The 13675-nt window shown below is 33.3% G+C and overlaps 1 protein-coding gene across 2 annotated transcripts in view; it reads left to right on the top strand.

Annotated features, from left to right (window-relative positions):
• Positions 1–13675, top strand: part of TFEC (transcription factor EC) — a 160870-nt gene that overhangs the window by 98343 nt on the left and 48852 nt on the right. The window lies entirely within an intron of this gene.

Raw genomic sequence — 13675 nt, 5'->3', positions numbered from 1 at the left:
GCAGAAGTGGGATCAGTTCATATTTGTTTGTATAGCTACATAGGACATATTTTTTTCTTTCTAATAATCAGGTTTGGGGCTATAATCTGATAAAATAACATACAGTTGAAAAATGTCCTATTGCAACCAAAGTACATAAAATTTAGTTCACTTGTTGCCTGTGTGATTGTGAGCAAGTATGATAACCCACCTGAGCTAAGTTTCTTGTTTGTTTGTTTGTTTGTTTTTTAAAGAGACAGGATGTTACTCTGTTGCCCAAGCTGGAGTGCTGTCACACAGTGAGTTCTTACCCCAAATACTAAACTCAAGTCATGCTCCTGCCTCAGTGTCCCAAGTTACTAGGACTACAGACAAGCGTCACCATGCCTGGTTGTCTTTTTATTTTTAAATTTTTTTGTAGAAACTTTGTTGCCCAGCCTGGTCTTGAACTCTGAACTCCTGGGCTCAAGTGATCCTTCCACCTCAGCCTCTCAAAAAGCTGACATTACAGGCACGAGTCACTGTGCCCAGCCCAGTATTTTTAATCTATGAAATGAGGGTAAAAGACTACTTAATTCACTTAAATGTTCCATCAACTCATGAGTGTGACTGTTATTTTGTATTCTGGGGCTTTCAACTAGTCCACAAGGTCCTGTGATCAGTCTTTTCAATGAATTAATGTTATCCATGGTTATGTATTTTTATACCTATAAAATTTTTATTTTATTTTATTTTTTTAGATTGGAAAACACTGTTTATTTAGAAAGTGATGAGAGAGAGAGAGAGAGAGAGAGAGAGAGGAGAGAGAGGAGAGATTCACCTTCCCAAGGTAGGGAAGGGGGCCAAAGCTTAGGGAAACATGACCAGACCAGTTTAACAAAAGCATAGTGCCAAGCAAAGGCCTACAAAAAAATTTAAACAGAAGTATATTTCTCTTGTTCTAAAGGAACATTGTTCTTTAGTTACAAGGGAATGGTGCAACTGCAACTGTGTCACTGAAAACCTTTCCTATACAGAGGCACAAGACTTAGGACATTTGATTGATGTAGCTTCTATAATAACAGGTGCATTTATTATTATTATTTTTTGAGTTGGAGTCTCACTCTCACCCAGGCTGGAGTGCAGTGGCATGCTCACAGCTACCGCAGCCTCAACCTGCTGTGCTTAGGTAATCCTTCTGCCTCAGTCTTCCAAGTAGCTGGAACCGCAGGCATGCGCCACCACGCCTGGCTAATTTTTTTGATTTATTGTAGAGACGAGGTCTCACTATGTTGCCCAGGTTGGTCTCAAATCTGTGGGATCAGGCAATCCTCTCACCTCAGCCTCCCAAAGTGCTGAGATACAGGCGTAAGCCACTACACCCAGCTAACAGGTTCATTTAAAGCATAAAAATTCAAAAACAATAATATTTACTGGCTATGTAAAAGAAAGACAAGATAAAATTTACCCTTTTCTCATAAATTGTTGTAATTTCTACAAAAATTGAGTGATAGAAAAGTACTTATGAAGCAAAGCCATTTTCTGCAGTTTGTCAATCAAAATGAATAATCTCAAAGTCTCATTTTCAATTATATTATTTTAATATTTAACTACCTAAAATGCCCCAATCATATTCTTTAGGAAATGGTTAGGCTAGAGTACTGCAGTTCTAATAATGACATTTTATTATGATAAAAATGACTTCATTAATTGATGATCATATATCAACTGATAAAACAAGTAGATAAAGGACATAAAAAGTTCCAATCTAAGATAGTATAAAATCATTAGAATTGTTTTGGATTTTTTTAGGAGTAAATCTTTATAGTTATTTTATTCTTACAAAAATGTGTATATTGTTTTGATATAAGTTCAATGACACTATGCAGTCTATAAATTTCTTTTTTTAAAGATCTGAATAGATTGACAATATGTTGTTATTATTCCAAATCCAATTGTCAGGTTATAATAAAAATAACAAATATGGTGCATTTGTAACAGAATGATGTAAGAGATGGCAAGCATTATAATAAGGTTTGGGTTTTATCCTAGATGATCTTATTTATGGCTTTAGCTCTATTTTAGAACATGTAGATTTTTAAAAAATGCATTGATGACTTCCCAGATATTTGAAATATGACCTTTTAAAGAAGTCAGTCTTGTTTCTCCCTTATTCTCTGCATCCTTGAAAGAACATTCACAACTTCATAATGAAAATTATATCAAAAGGTCACTAAACCGAGGATGAAAAATAGTACATTTAAGCATTGCATGAGAGCTTTGTTTTAAATTGAAAGGAACTGTGAAGTGTAAAACATCATCTAAACACAATTGTTGATCTCTGAAGCAAAATGTATTTTTGCTTTATAAAAGTCTTTTTAATAACTACTAATGTTTAAACTCTAATGTAATCAGATAAACTTTTTTGAATAAAATTTAAGTATTTTACTGAATCTAGCTCAAGTAGTTAACTTACATATGTCTACATTTATAGGAAACTATTGTATTGTAGGGGAACTTAAGCTTTTAAAAAGCATAAAACTTTAATATTAACTTGTTTAAATATAGCCATAAGTTCTAAATATAAATATGTTAAAATAAAAATATAATATTTTTATATCTGGAAATTTATTGTTATTAAAAGAAGAATACATCTTTCATTCATTCAATTGTTTTGTTGAACTGGAAAAGACAATTCCTCATTTTATTATTTCTTCAAGAAATAGCATATGATCAATTTTAATTTTAATTTTTGATATATCCTTTTAAAAATAACAAGCAATTAAATATTTACTGAGGCTGTAAAAAAATAAATGTGGAAAACCATTTGAGTTGTATGATATTATATTTTATGGTATTATGAAATTAAATAAGATAATATATTCAAAGCATATAGCTTATTCTTTTCCACATGATACTCATTCAATAAACAAAAAGAAGTACAAAATGTATTATCCAAAAACCTAGGGCTAAATGTGTGTCATATTCCTCAGTATTTTAGATTTAGAAAAGTAATATGATACATATACATTATTTATTACTTGACACCCCCAGAGAGGCCCAAGGCAACATCCCATAACCCAACACATTAATATGTCTGCAGCAAAGCATGTGAATATTTACTCTAAGTGAAATGAAGCAAGGCTATAAATAGCCTTACTTCATTTCATACATGATTTTGCCACCTAATAGGCTTGTGCCAAACTTAAAAAAAATCCAGAGCTTTTTGGATTTAATAATTGCAGATAAGGGATTGAAGACTGATAGTATGGAAGTTGTAATAACATTGGACTAGGAAAATAAGACTAGGAAAATAAAATGTTGAATGCAAATTTTGAAAGTTGAGCATGCTAATAGTTATTTAATTAAGGATGACTTACCTGGCGGTGTAAAACACACAAACTTCAAATAAGCATTTTGCAAAATATGCAGAAAAAACCAATGGGACAGGGGAAGCATAGATTGCATGTCCTATATGCAATTAGAAATTGGAAGTACATCATGTTCAGTTTTAGGCCCTCTCATCTAAATAGGTTCATCTTTCAACATCCATCTCATCTATCAACACCTAAGTATGGATGTCATGTAAATAATGTTCACAGCCCATACCTTACTTCTGAGTTCTAGACACGTGTATATAGCTAACTACTTCACATCTCCTCCTGGACACTTTCAGAGCATGAAACAATCAATCAAGGTATGAAAAACTCAATTTGGTTCAAAAGCAAATTCATGATTTCCTATCCTCCTCAAATCTCCAGTTTTCTCAGTAAAGGACATCACTATCCATTCAATTGCTTAAGCCTGGAACTTAGGTGTCAATCCTTAATCTATTCCTAAACTTCTCTTGAATCCAGCTGCTTGTCTCCAAGTGACCATTACACCATCATCACATGACCCCAGGGTTTATTTAAGCAACCCTTTTTTATTTCTTGGACTCCTTCATTTATCCTTTAAAATTCATCTGACTGAATTTCTACTGCCCCCTACCTTGTGATAAAGAAAGTACGACAGCTTTATGTACCTAAAAGATTTCATGAGCTGGTCCTACTTGCCTCTGAAGCCCCACAACATGCCATAATTTCTCTTCTCCTTTTCTCCATTCAGAGCATTTTCCTCACATTTCTTCCTTTCGTTGTAGGATCTTTGCTCATTCTTCATTTCTCTGAAATGCTTTTTTCCTGTACTCTTCCTCTAGTTAGTTATTATCCATCCTCAAGATTCAACTCTGTCATACCTTCCTCAAGGAAGTCTTTCCTGATCTCTCTCTAAATAATGTCCATTTTCCACATGTTCCTAGTCATGTGTCCTTCTCCTTCCTATTATTTATAGCACTTAAATTTTTATAGTAATTCACGTGAGCAGTTGATTAGTATCTGTCTCTTCCACCTGTCCATAAGCCACATGAGAAGAGGAACCATGTTTGACAGTGCTCACCATTGCTGCCTATCTAAGTGTGTGTAAGCATGCTCATGTTTGTTAAATGAATTAATCAATGAAATGAGCAAAAACCAACTTTCAGTTAAATGACTTGTTCTGGTTTTGTCTATATCTTTCTGCTTGATTATTTTTATTGTAGAGATGTGGGATTCTGCTTGAGTTTTATGACACTTTTTGCTTTCATAGGGTTTGTTGCATTGTGTTATAATTTAATGTTTAAATATTTATCTCCCCTGATAGACTGTGAACTCTTTGAAGAGTGGGTTATAGCTGCTTTGTTATCATTATGTCCCTAGAGCCTATTACAGTAGCATAAAACTTGATGTGTAGTATGCACTCAGCAATACTGCAGAATTAATAAATGCTAACCTTATGAACACAATGTCAAATATATTTTAAAGTACCTTGGTTTAAACTTTCTGAATGTTTCATTGTAACTTATTTTGGTTATCAACGTGGGCAGTTGACTTTAGTGTATGCATGGCTGTTGTATTGTTTTGAAGCCAAAATGAAGTGATTGGTCTCTGATGTGATTCTTGATTAATGTTTATGGTTCAAAAAATATCAAGTACTCATATTCTTTAAAAACAGATCTAGGCCGGGCACAGTGGCTCACACCTGCAATCCCAGCACTTTGGGAAGCCGAGGCACAAGGATTGCTTGGGTCCAGGAGTTCCAGACCAGCCTGGGTAACATAGCAAAACCTCTTCTCCACAAAAAAATTAAAAAATAAGCCGGGGTGGTGGCACGTGCCTGTAGTCTCAGCTACTTAGTATGCTGAGGTGGAAGGATCACCTGAGCCCAGGAGGTCAAAGTTCCTGTGAGCCGTTATCGTCATAATTATGTCACTGCACTCCAGCCTGAGTAACAGAGTGAGACCCTGACTCAAAAAATCAAAATGAAACAAACAAAAAATCCCCAAACAGATCAGACTAAGTAAACCACGGTTGCTGCTGGTATTTGTTCCATTTCTTTTAAAAGTATAAAGTTGAAACTAATATAAACAAAATAAATTCATACATACAGACGTAGAGTTAAATAGAGTGGCAAGAGAAGCTTAGACTTTATAGTCTTCGAGTACCAGAATTTCACCGCCAGAGCACTATTGAATTAGAAAAATTCTGCTTAATAATATTCATGTCTTTTTAAAGTCTTTTAAGTGTGGATCTTTTCTCAAAGACACACCACTGGAATTATCCAAATTCAAATGATTGGGACTGAAGGAATATGTTACAATCACATTTTATATTATTATCCATTAAATAGCTTCGGATTATATAATACTCAGCTGAAATATGCTGACAGTTATTCAGAAACCTAAGTAAAACTTTTGATGAACCGGGCCCTACTTTAGTTCAGTAGTTATATCTCAATCATACAAGCTCGACTGTATAATTTTAGTTTTAGTCAAGATGAGATTTATGGATATATCATATCCACAGACTGCTGTGAGGAGAGTAAGATTTGAAGAAATGAGTTATTAATCTTTACTGCAGAACATTAACAAATGTCATGTGGCTTTTATGAGTTGGTACGTAGGAGGTAGTAGATTCATAAGCCCCCCAAAATAGATTTCCTCTTATATACCTCTGATACTAGGAATATAATTAATAGTTACCTATTACTCACTTGTGAAGTTCAAACTTTTAGTTCATTTATTAAATTCAAGCTTAGAATAAAATTAACAAAATTAAATAAGGGCTGTCATATTATAGTAAATGAGATTGTGTTGCTTTGTGATATGTGTGTGCATGTGTGTGTGTGTGTGGGAATGGCATGTGTGTTTTTATTTATTATCACCAAGCAATATAGTTAGAATAAATCTATTTATGGCTATTTCTATTTCTGTTCTTGCTGATGATCTGAACATACTTATTAAGTAGGCACCCATGTTTACTTGGGTAATTTTATTGGCCAGCCAAAATAATGGTGATTAAAAAGGGTTGTTACTGAGATAATTGCTTGTGTGATGTTCTGCACCACTTTTTAGTTTTGAGTTTCTAAAGGGCAGTATCCAGAAGCTGATTCATCTCCTCCCAGGTTCTTTGCTTTCAGTTTAGATAAGTGGTCTCCAGGTGGATGGTGACATATGGGTCACAGCCCTGCTTTCTGGAGAGGAAGAACTTTCCCTTGGGACTGGCTTTAACAAAGCACAAACTCTCATTAAATGTTTGCTGAGTGAATGTTGAAAGAATTAGCTGAGGGCTTTTACCATTATCTTATGCCTTCTCTATAGAAAGATAAAAATTTTTAAAGAAGCTAAAAACAAATGTAATTCTACATAAATATGAATTAGTTCAAAAGTATTTGCATAATGTATGGTAATATTTAAGGAGATGTGATATAAATAGATAATCTTATAAAATAGAGAATCAAGTGGTTAATGGAATCCTTTAAATCTTTTGGTACAACTTCCCACTTGTTTCTTACATTTCCTTGTACAATGTACTCTTTCTATTGTTATCCACTTGGTAGGATCAGAAACATGCAAAAACTTGGTTAAAAGACTACAGAATAGAACACTGGAAAGTAAATTGGGGAAATGAACTCATGTAACTAGGAGCATAATTTGAACACTACTATGTGGAAATAAGCATATCTCCATGTGGGGACAGGGAGAATCCTTTCAACCAGCACTGCTTGGCTAGCTCTATTATTCCACAGCTCTTCTGCCCACCAGGAAGATTTTAAAACTCAGATGCCGATAGGTCACGTAAATCAAACATTTAATTCATCCTAATTAATTTCTAACTACATTTTTGGTGGTTGGTAGAGTTGAACTCTTCCAAAATGGATCAGAACTAGGGTATTTTTAATCAGATACCATATACCTTAAAGTCATCTCCTACTGTTGTTTCTATTGCTATTAGCAGGGAATGATATTTGATGTTTTTCTACAGGCTACTTTCTCATGGATCTCCATCAGTTCTCTCAGGAATCAGAACACTTTTATGGATTCTAGCCTTTAAAAAAAATTAAAGTCATAGACACATACATTTTGTGATATTAATTTCCCAATTATTATATTTTCGGCAGACATATACATTTTGTATATGTGATATTGATTTCCAAATGATTATGTTTTTGGCAACTGGGAGGAGGCTTTTCCTCTTCCCAACTTACTATTATCTTTAGCTCATTGAACTTACAGGAGGTTGTGTGATTCTAATTAAAAAAAAAAAAACTTTTGTTTACTCATTAAACACGTTGTCTCCTGGTTCTCTTGTTCATGGATCTAAGTGTTATTTTAATAGTGGACTTTATCTTTAGAGAAGTTTTAGGTGCATAGCAAAATTGAGCAGAAGGTACAGAGATTTACCATATGCCCCTTCCCCTACACATGCAATAGCCTCTGGTTTTATCAACATTCCTCACTAGAGTGGTACATTTGTCATCATTGATGAAGCTACATTGACACCTCACTATCACCCAAAGTCCATAGTTTACATTAAAGTGCTCTCTTGGTTTTGTATTTTCTATGGGTTTGGACAAATGTATTTGTCATTATAGTATTATACAGAGTAGTTTCACTGCCTTGAAAATCCTCTGTGCTTCACCTACTCATAGCTCCATAACCATGGCAAACATTTATCTTCTTACTGTCTTCAGAGTTTGTGCCTTCCTCAGAATTTCATATAGTGGAAATCATTCTGTATGTAGCCTTTTCTGATTGTCTTTTTTCATTTAGCAATATGCACTTAAATGTCTTTTATGTATTTTTATGGCTTGATAGTTCACTTCTTTTTAGTGATGTATAGTATTTCACTGTCTGGATGGACTACGTTTTATTTGTTCATTTACCTGTTGAAGGACATTTTGAATGCTTCCAAGTTTTGGCAATTATGAATAAATCTCCTGTTAATAACCATATACACGTTTTTGGGTGAGCATGCACTTTCAACTTATTTTGGTAAATATCAAGGAGCAAAACTGCTTGATTGTCTAGGAAATATCTTCTATAAAATGGTTGTAAATATATAATATCTTCTAAAATGGTTGTACCATTTTGCCTTTACATCAACAGTCAGTCAGTTGCGATTTTGCTCCACATCCTTGCCAGCATTTGGTGTTGTCAGTGTTCTAGATTTTGGCCATTCTATTTGGTGTGCAATGCTATGCTATTATTGTTTTGATTTATATTTTCATGATAACATATGATGTGGAGCATCTTTTCCTATGCTTATTTATCAACTGTATGTCTTCTTTGGTGACATATCTGGTAAGGTCTTTGGTCTACTTTTTAGTCAAGTTGTTTATGTTTATATTGTTGAGCTTTAATAATTTGGATAAGAGTTCTTTATCAGATAGGTCTTTTGCATATATTTTCTCCTCATCCTGGCTTGTCTTTTTATTCTCTTTACAGTGTCTTTTGAAAAGCATAAATTTTAATTTCAATTAAATACAGTTTATCAATTCTTTTTTTCATGGATTTTGCATTTATCATTGTATCTACAAGGTCACCACCATCCCTAAGTTCATTTCAGTTTTCTCCTATGTTATAGTCTAGAAATTTTACAGTTCTGCATGTACATTTATGTCTGTGATACAATTTGAGTTAATTTTTTAAAAGAGTGTTTGGTCTGTGTCTAGATTCTTTTTTTTTTGTATGTGGATGTCCAATTGTTCTAGCACTATTTGTTGAAAATATATTTTTCTTTGTTGTATTACCTTTTCTTCTTTGCCAAATGTCAGATGGCTATATTTTTGTGAGTCTGTTTATGACCTTTTTATTTAGATCCACTGATCTATTTGTCTGTTCTTTTGTCAAACCACACTGTCTTGATTACTGTCATTTTATAGTAAGATTTGAAGTTTGGTAGTACCAGTCTTCCAACTTTGCTCTCCTTCAATATTTCTTTATTCAGTTCTTTAATTTCTTTTATCAGAGTTTTGTAGTTTTCCTCATCATATACATATTTTAGTAGATTTATACCTAACATTTTATTTTTGAGTGATAGCATAAATGGCAGAAAAATAATTGACTTTTGCATATTAATGTCATACCCTGCAATATTGCTATAATTACTAAGTATCCAGGATTTTTTGTGTAAAGGCTATCATATGTGAACAAAGACAGTTTCTTTCTTCCTTCCTAATCTGTATTCTTTTTTTTTTTTTTTGAGTCAGAGTCTCACTCTATCACCCAGACTGGAGTGCAATGGCATGCTGATGGCCACCGTAACCTCGACCTGCTGGGCTCGGGTGATCCTTCTGTCTCAGCCTTCCAAGTAGCTGGAACCACAGGCCATTGCAGCCATGCCCAGCTAATTTTTTTGATTTATTGTAGAGACAAGGTCTTGCCATGTTGCTCAGGCTGGTCTCAAACCCCTGAGCTCAGGCAATCCTTTTGTCTCGGCCTCCCAAAATGCTAGGATCACAGGCTTGAGTCACCTTGCCCAGCCTGCATTCTTTTCATTATCTTTTTTTTAACTTTAAAATTTTTTATTTTAAAGATGTGGGGTGCAATTCAGGGTTAGGTATACAAATGTTCATTATGCAGGTCCCCTTGTTGATGAGGTGTGCCATTCCCTCCCCTGGCAGTTTCCTTCAACTGTCAATCTCACTCCCACTCCCTGGCAGATTCCCACCTCTGCCAATTCCTTTCTTATGATAATTGTTCAAGGTCCACTTATAAGTGAGAATATATGGTATCTTTTTATTCTCTTATTGCATTAGTTGGAATTTCTAGTGCAGTGTTAAAAAGGAGTGGTTAGAGAACCACTAGCCTTGTTTATGTTAGCTGTAGGGTTTTGTAGATATTCTTTATCAAATTGAAGAAGATATCCTCTATTCTTAGTTTACTAGAGGTATAGATTTTGTTGAATGTTTTTTCTACATCTATTGGTAAGTTCATGTGAGTTTTTTCTCTGTAGCCTGTTGGTGTGATGGATTACATTAATTGAATTTTGAATGTTGAAACAATGGTGCATATCTGTAATAAATTTCACTTGGACGAGGGTTATAATTATTTCTGTACATTGTTTAATTTGACTTGCCAATATTTTGTAGAGAACTTTTGCATCCATGATCATAAGAGATATTGGTCTATATTGTCTCTTTGCTTGTAATATTTTTGGTTTTGTCATTAAGATAATGCTGATTTCATATAGAATGAAAAAGTATTTCCTCTGCTTCTGTCTTCAAAAGATATTAAAGAGGATTGGTATAATATCTTCTTTAAATGTTGGGTATACTTTACCTCTGAACCCATCGTAGTTTAGGGGCTTAGTATGCTATGTTTTGGAAGGTTCTTGATTATTAATTCAGTTTAATAAATATCGGCCTACTAAGATTATTTTTTGTGAGTTTAGGCAGATTGTGTCTTTCAAGGAATTGTTTCATTTTATCTAGGTTATCAAATTAGTAGGCATAGAGTTTATATATTTTATAATATGTCCATGGCAGCTGTAATGTTGTCTTTTATTTTTTTATTCTGATTTGTGTCCTCTCTTTTTAAAATTTTTTCCTTAGTTAACTTCTCTGTTAGCTGGAGGTTTTCTTATTTTCTTGATCTTTTCAAAGAATCAACTTTTGGTTTTGTTGATTTTCTCTATTGAGTTTCTGTTTTCAACTTTGTTGATTTTGCACTAATTTTTATTATTTTTTTCTTCTACTTACTTTGGATTTGGCTTGTTCTTCGTTTCCTAGTTCCCTAAGGTGGAAGCTGAGGTTTTAAATTTCAGATCTTTCTTCTTTTAATGTCTGCATAAAATGTTATAAATTCACCTCTAACAACTGTTTTCATTGCACCTCACAAACTGAAAAATTGTGTTTTTGTTTTCAGTTAATTCAAAATATTTTCTTTCCTGAGGTTTATTCTTTGACTCATGTGTAATGTAGAAGCTGTGGTTGAATCTCCAAGTATTTTGGCTTTTTCTGGGAATCTTTATGTTATTCATTCTTAGTTCAGTACCATTGAGCAGATATTGCAAGATTTCTATTCTTTGAATTTGTTAAAAGGTGTTTTATGGCTCAAAATGTGGTTTATCTTGGTGGATATTCCATGTAAGCTTGAGAAAAGAATGTGCATTCTCTTGTTGGTGGTGAAGTAGTCTATTAGATCTCGGTATCTATTTTACTGATGCTTTTATTACTGTTAACAATCTCTGTCCTGATTTTCTACATGCCAGATATAACTATTTCTGATAGAAGGGTGTTGAAGTATCCAACTGTAATAGGGGTTTCAATTTTTCCTCCTCACTGTTCTATATTTTTGGCTCATGTATTTTGACATTATGTTTTGCACATACACATTAGGGATTGTCACATCTTTTTAGAGAAGTGGTCTTTTTATTATTATATAATATCCCTCTTTACCACTGATAACTTACCTTGGCCTAAACTCTGTTGTGTCTGCCACTAGTATATTCTTTGTTTTTCTTCGATTAATGTTATAAGTGGCAAAAAGAGGAAATGGTAGTCTTACTTTGAGAAGGAAAAAGTATTTGTGAGTTCTTTTGCATGATCTAACATTTGTATCTCCCCACCTGTTGAGTTGTTTCATCTTGATCTTTCCTATTTGAGATCTTCTTACCTTTGCTCCAGTGTAGGACCATCTCTTCCTTCAACCCTTGATTAAAAGCACTTCCTCTTTCTCTTTTAACATGTTTTTAAAAACCACTGCTTTTTGTCGAATTTTTAAGTCATTGCATAGATCACTGAGCTTTTTTGCGTTGTATTCCATTCATTTCAGTCATTTACTCAGTAGCCAATATTGTAGTGCTTAGTAAGGCTGGCTCTGTGTTCCAGTTTTCTCCTCCACAAGATCTATGATAATTGGCATGCCACGTACATGCTCTAAAGCTGTGGCTTCAGCTGTATGGTACAATGATCATACTGACAGCTATCTTCTAAAGTTATATTGAGAATAGAATAATTTATGTAAATTGCTTAGCTTAGTGCTATGCCTGGTACTTCTTGCTTATTATTATTATCATTATTGTTGTTGCTACAGTTATATTTATACTGTTCAATAATTGTAGGCTCCTTAGAACCCAGGAATCACATCTGTGACTTCTTTGATACACTAGATATAACACAAAAGTGCATCAATAAGTGCTCTTAGAGTCAATGGATAAAAAGTAAAAAATGAATTAGTGAATGCATATTGTAAATTCTGAGTCAACATACTTTTCATAGAACAAGAAACACTTTCCATTTGTAGGTATATGATATTTAGCATTCAGCTACATAGTGTGAAAAATCATTCAGACTTGTGAAACTGGAAATGTTCTTTATAATGTATATTTTGTAAATGTATACAGATTAAGAAGGATTATCTTTAAACAGTAGGATAATCTAAGTAGCTACCCTAAAAAAATTACCACTGGCATTTTAATGAAATGTTATTTTACAACTTTAAAGCTCATAGCAATATAATTAGTAATATGTGTAATCTTTATTACCAATCTTAATCTTTTTTATATGACTGAAAAATTATTTTATGGTAGTACAATTAAAATCATGCTAAAAATGTCAGCATAACAGAATTAAACTAAAGTAACTACTACAATATTGTATCCCAAACCAGCTAATTTAAATGCAAAATACTTTGTGAAGGCTATTTATCTGGGCTAATGCATGTTAAGGGATTTAAGGAGTAGTTTGTGTAACTGAAATAAAAGAAAAAATAAGCACTGTACAGCAATCTTTACTATTGTTTAACATGAGGGAAATATTAAATAGGCTTATATATAGGCCACTTGAGGAAAATGTATTAACAGGCACATCACAGCATAGTAAATATAAAGACGACTGGCAAGCAATACTACATTCATGGGCTTTTAACGGGAAGGCTTGAAATGCTTAACGTTGTTGTTTTACAAATGATAGTATAGCATTAACTATGATAGCTAGACTCAAGATGCACAGAGTATTGGAAGGACGTTTTGCAAAAAGGATTTCAACAGACTGGACAGTTGTTTAACTAGCACATGACAATGACTAGATAATGTCCTAAATGCTTCTTTCTGTCAATTCATTATAATGACTCCTCCAATTTATTGTTATTATAAGGTAAGAAATGAAAGGGTTTAAAAATAAAACTAGACTCGGTATAGAAACTGGAAAAGACAGAAAAGAAAAAAAATCACCTAGAGTTTTACCACCCATAGAGTGTCAAATTTAATATTTAGTACATATATCTTTAGTTTCTGCTCCCTCATAAATAATTTTAAAATTATTATTTTGATTATAGTCCATACAATATTTATATATAGTGTAAAAAAATCCAAGTAGATTATGTTAAGTTAACTTATAATAGTGACCAGCTGTGTTT

This window comes from Carlito syrichta, unplaced genomic scaffold, assembly GCF_000164805.1.
Source record: "Carlito syrichta isolate Samal-C Ts95f unplaced genomic scaffold, Tarsius_syrichta-2.0.1 Scaffold306787, whole genome shotgun sequence".
NCBI lineage: Eukaryota > Metazoa > Chordata > Mammalia > Primates > Tarsiidae > Carlito > Carlito syrichta.
This window is presented reverse-complemented; position numbering and strand designations above follow the sequence as displayed.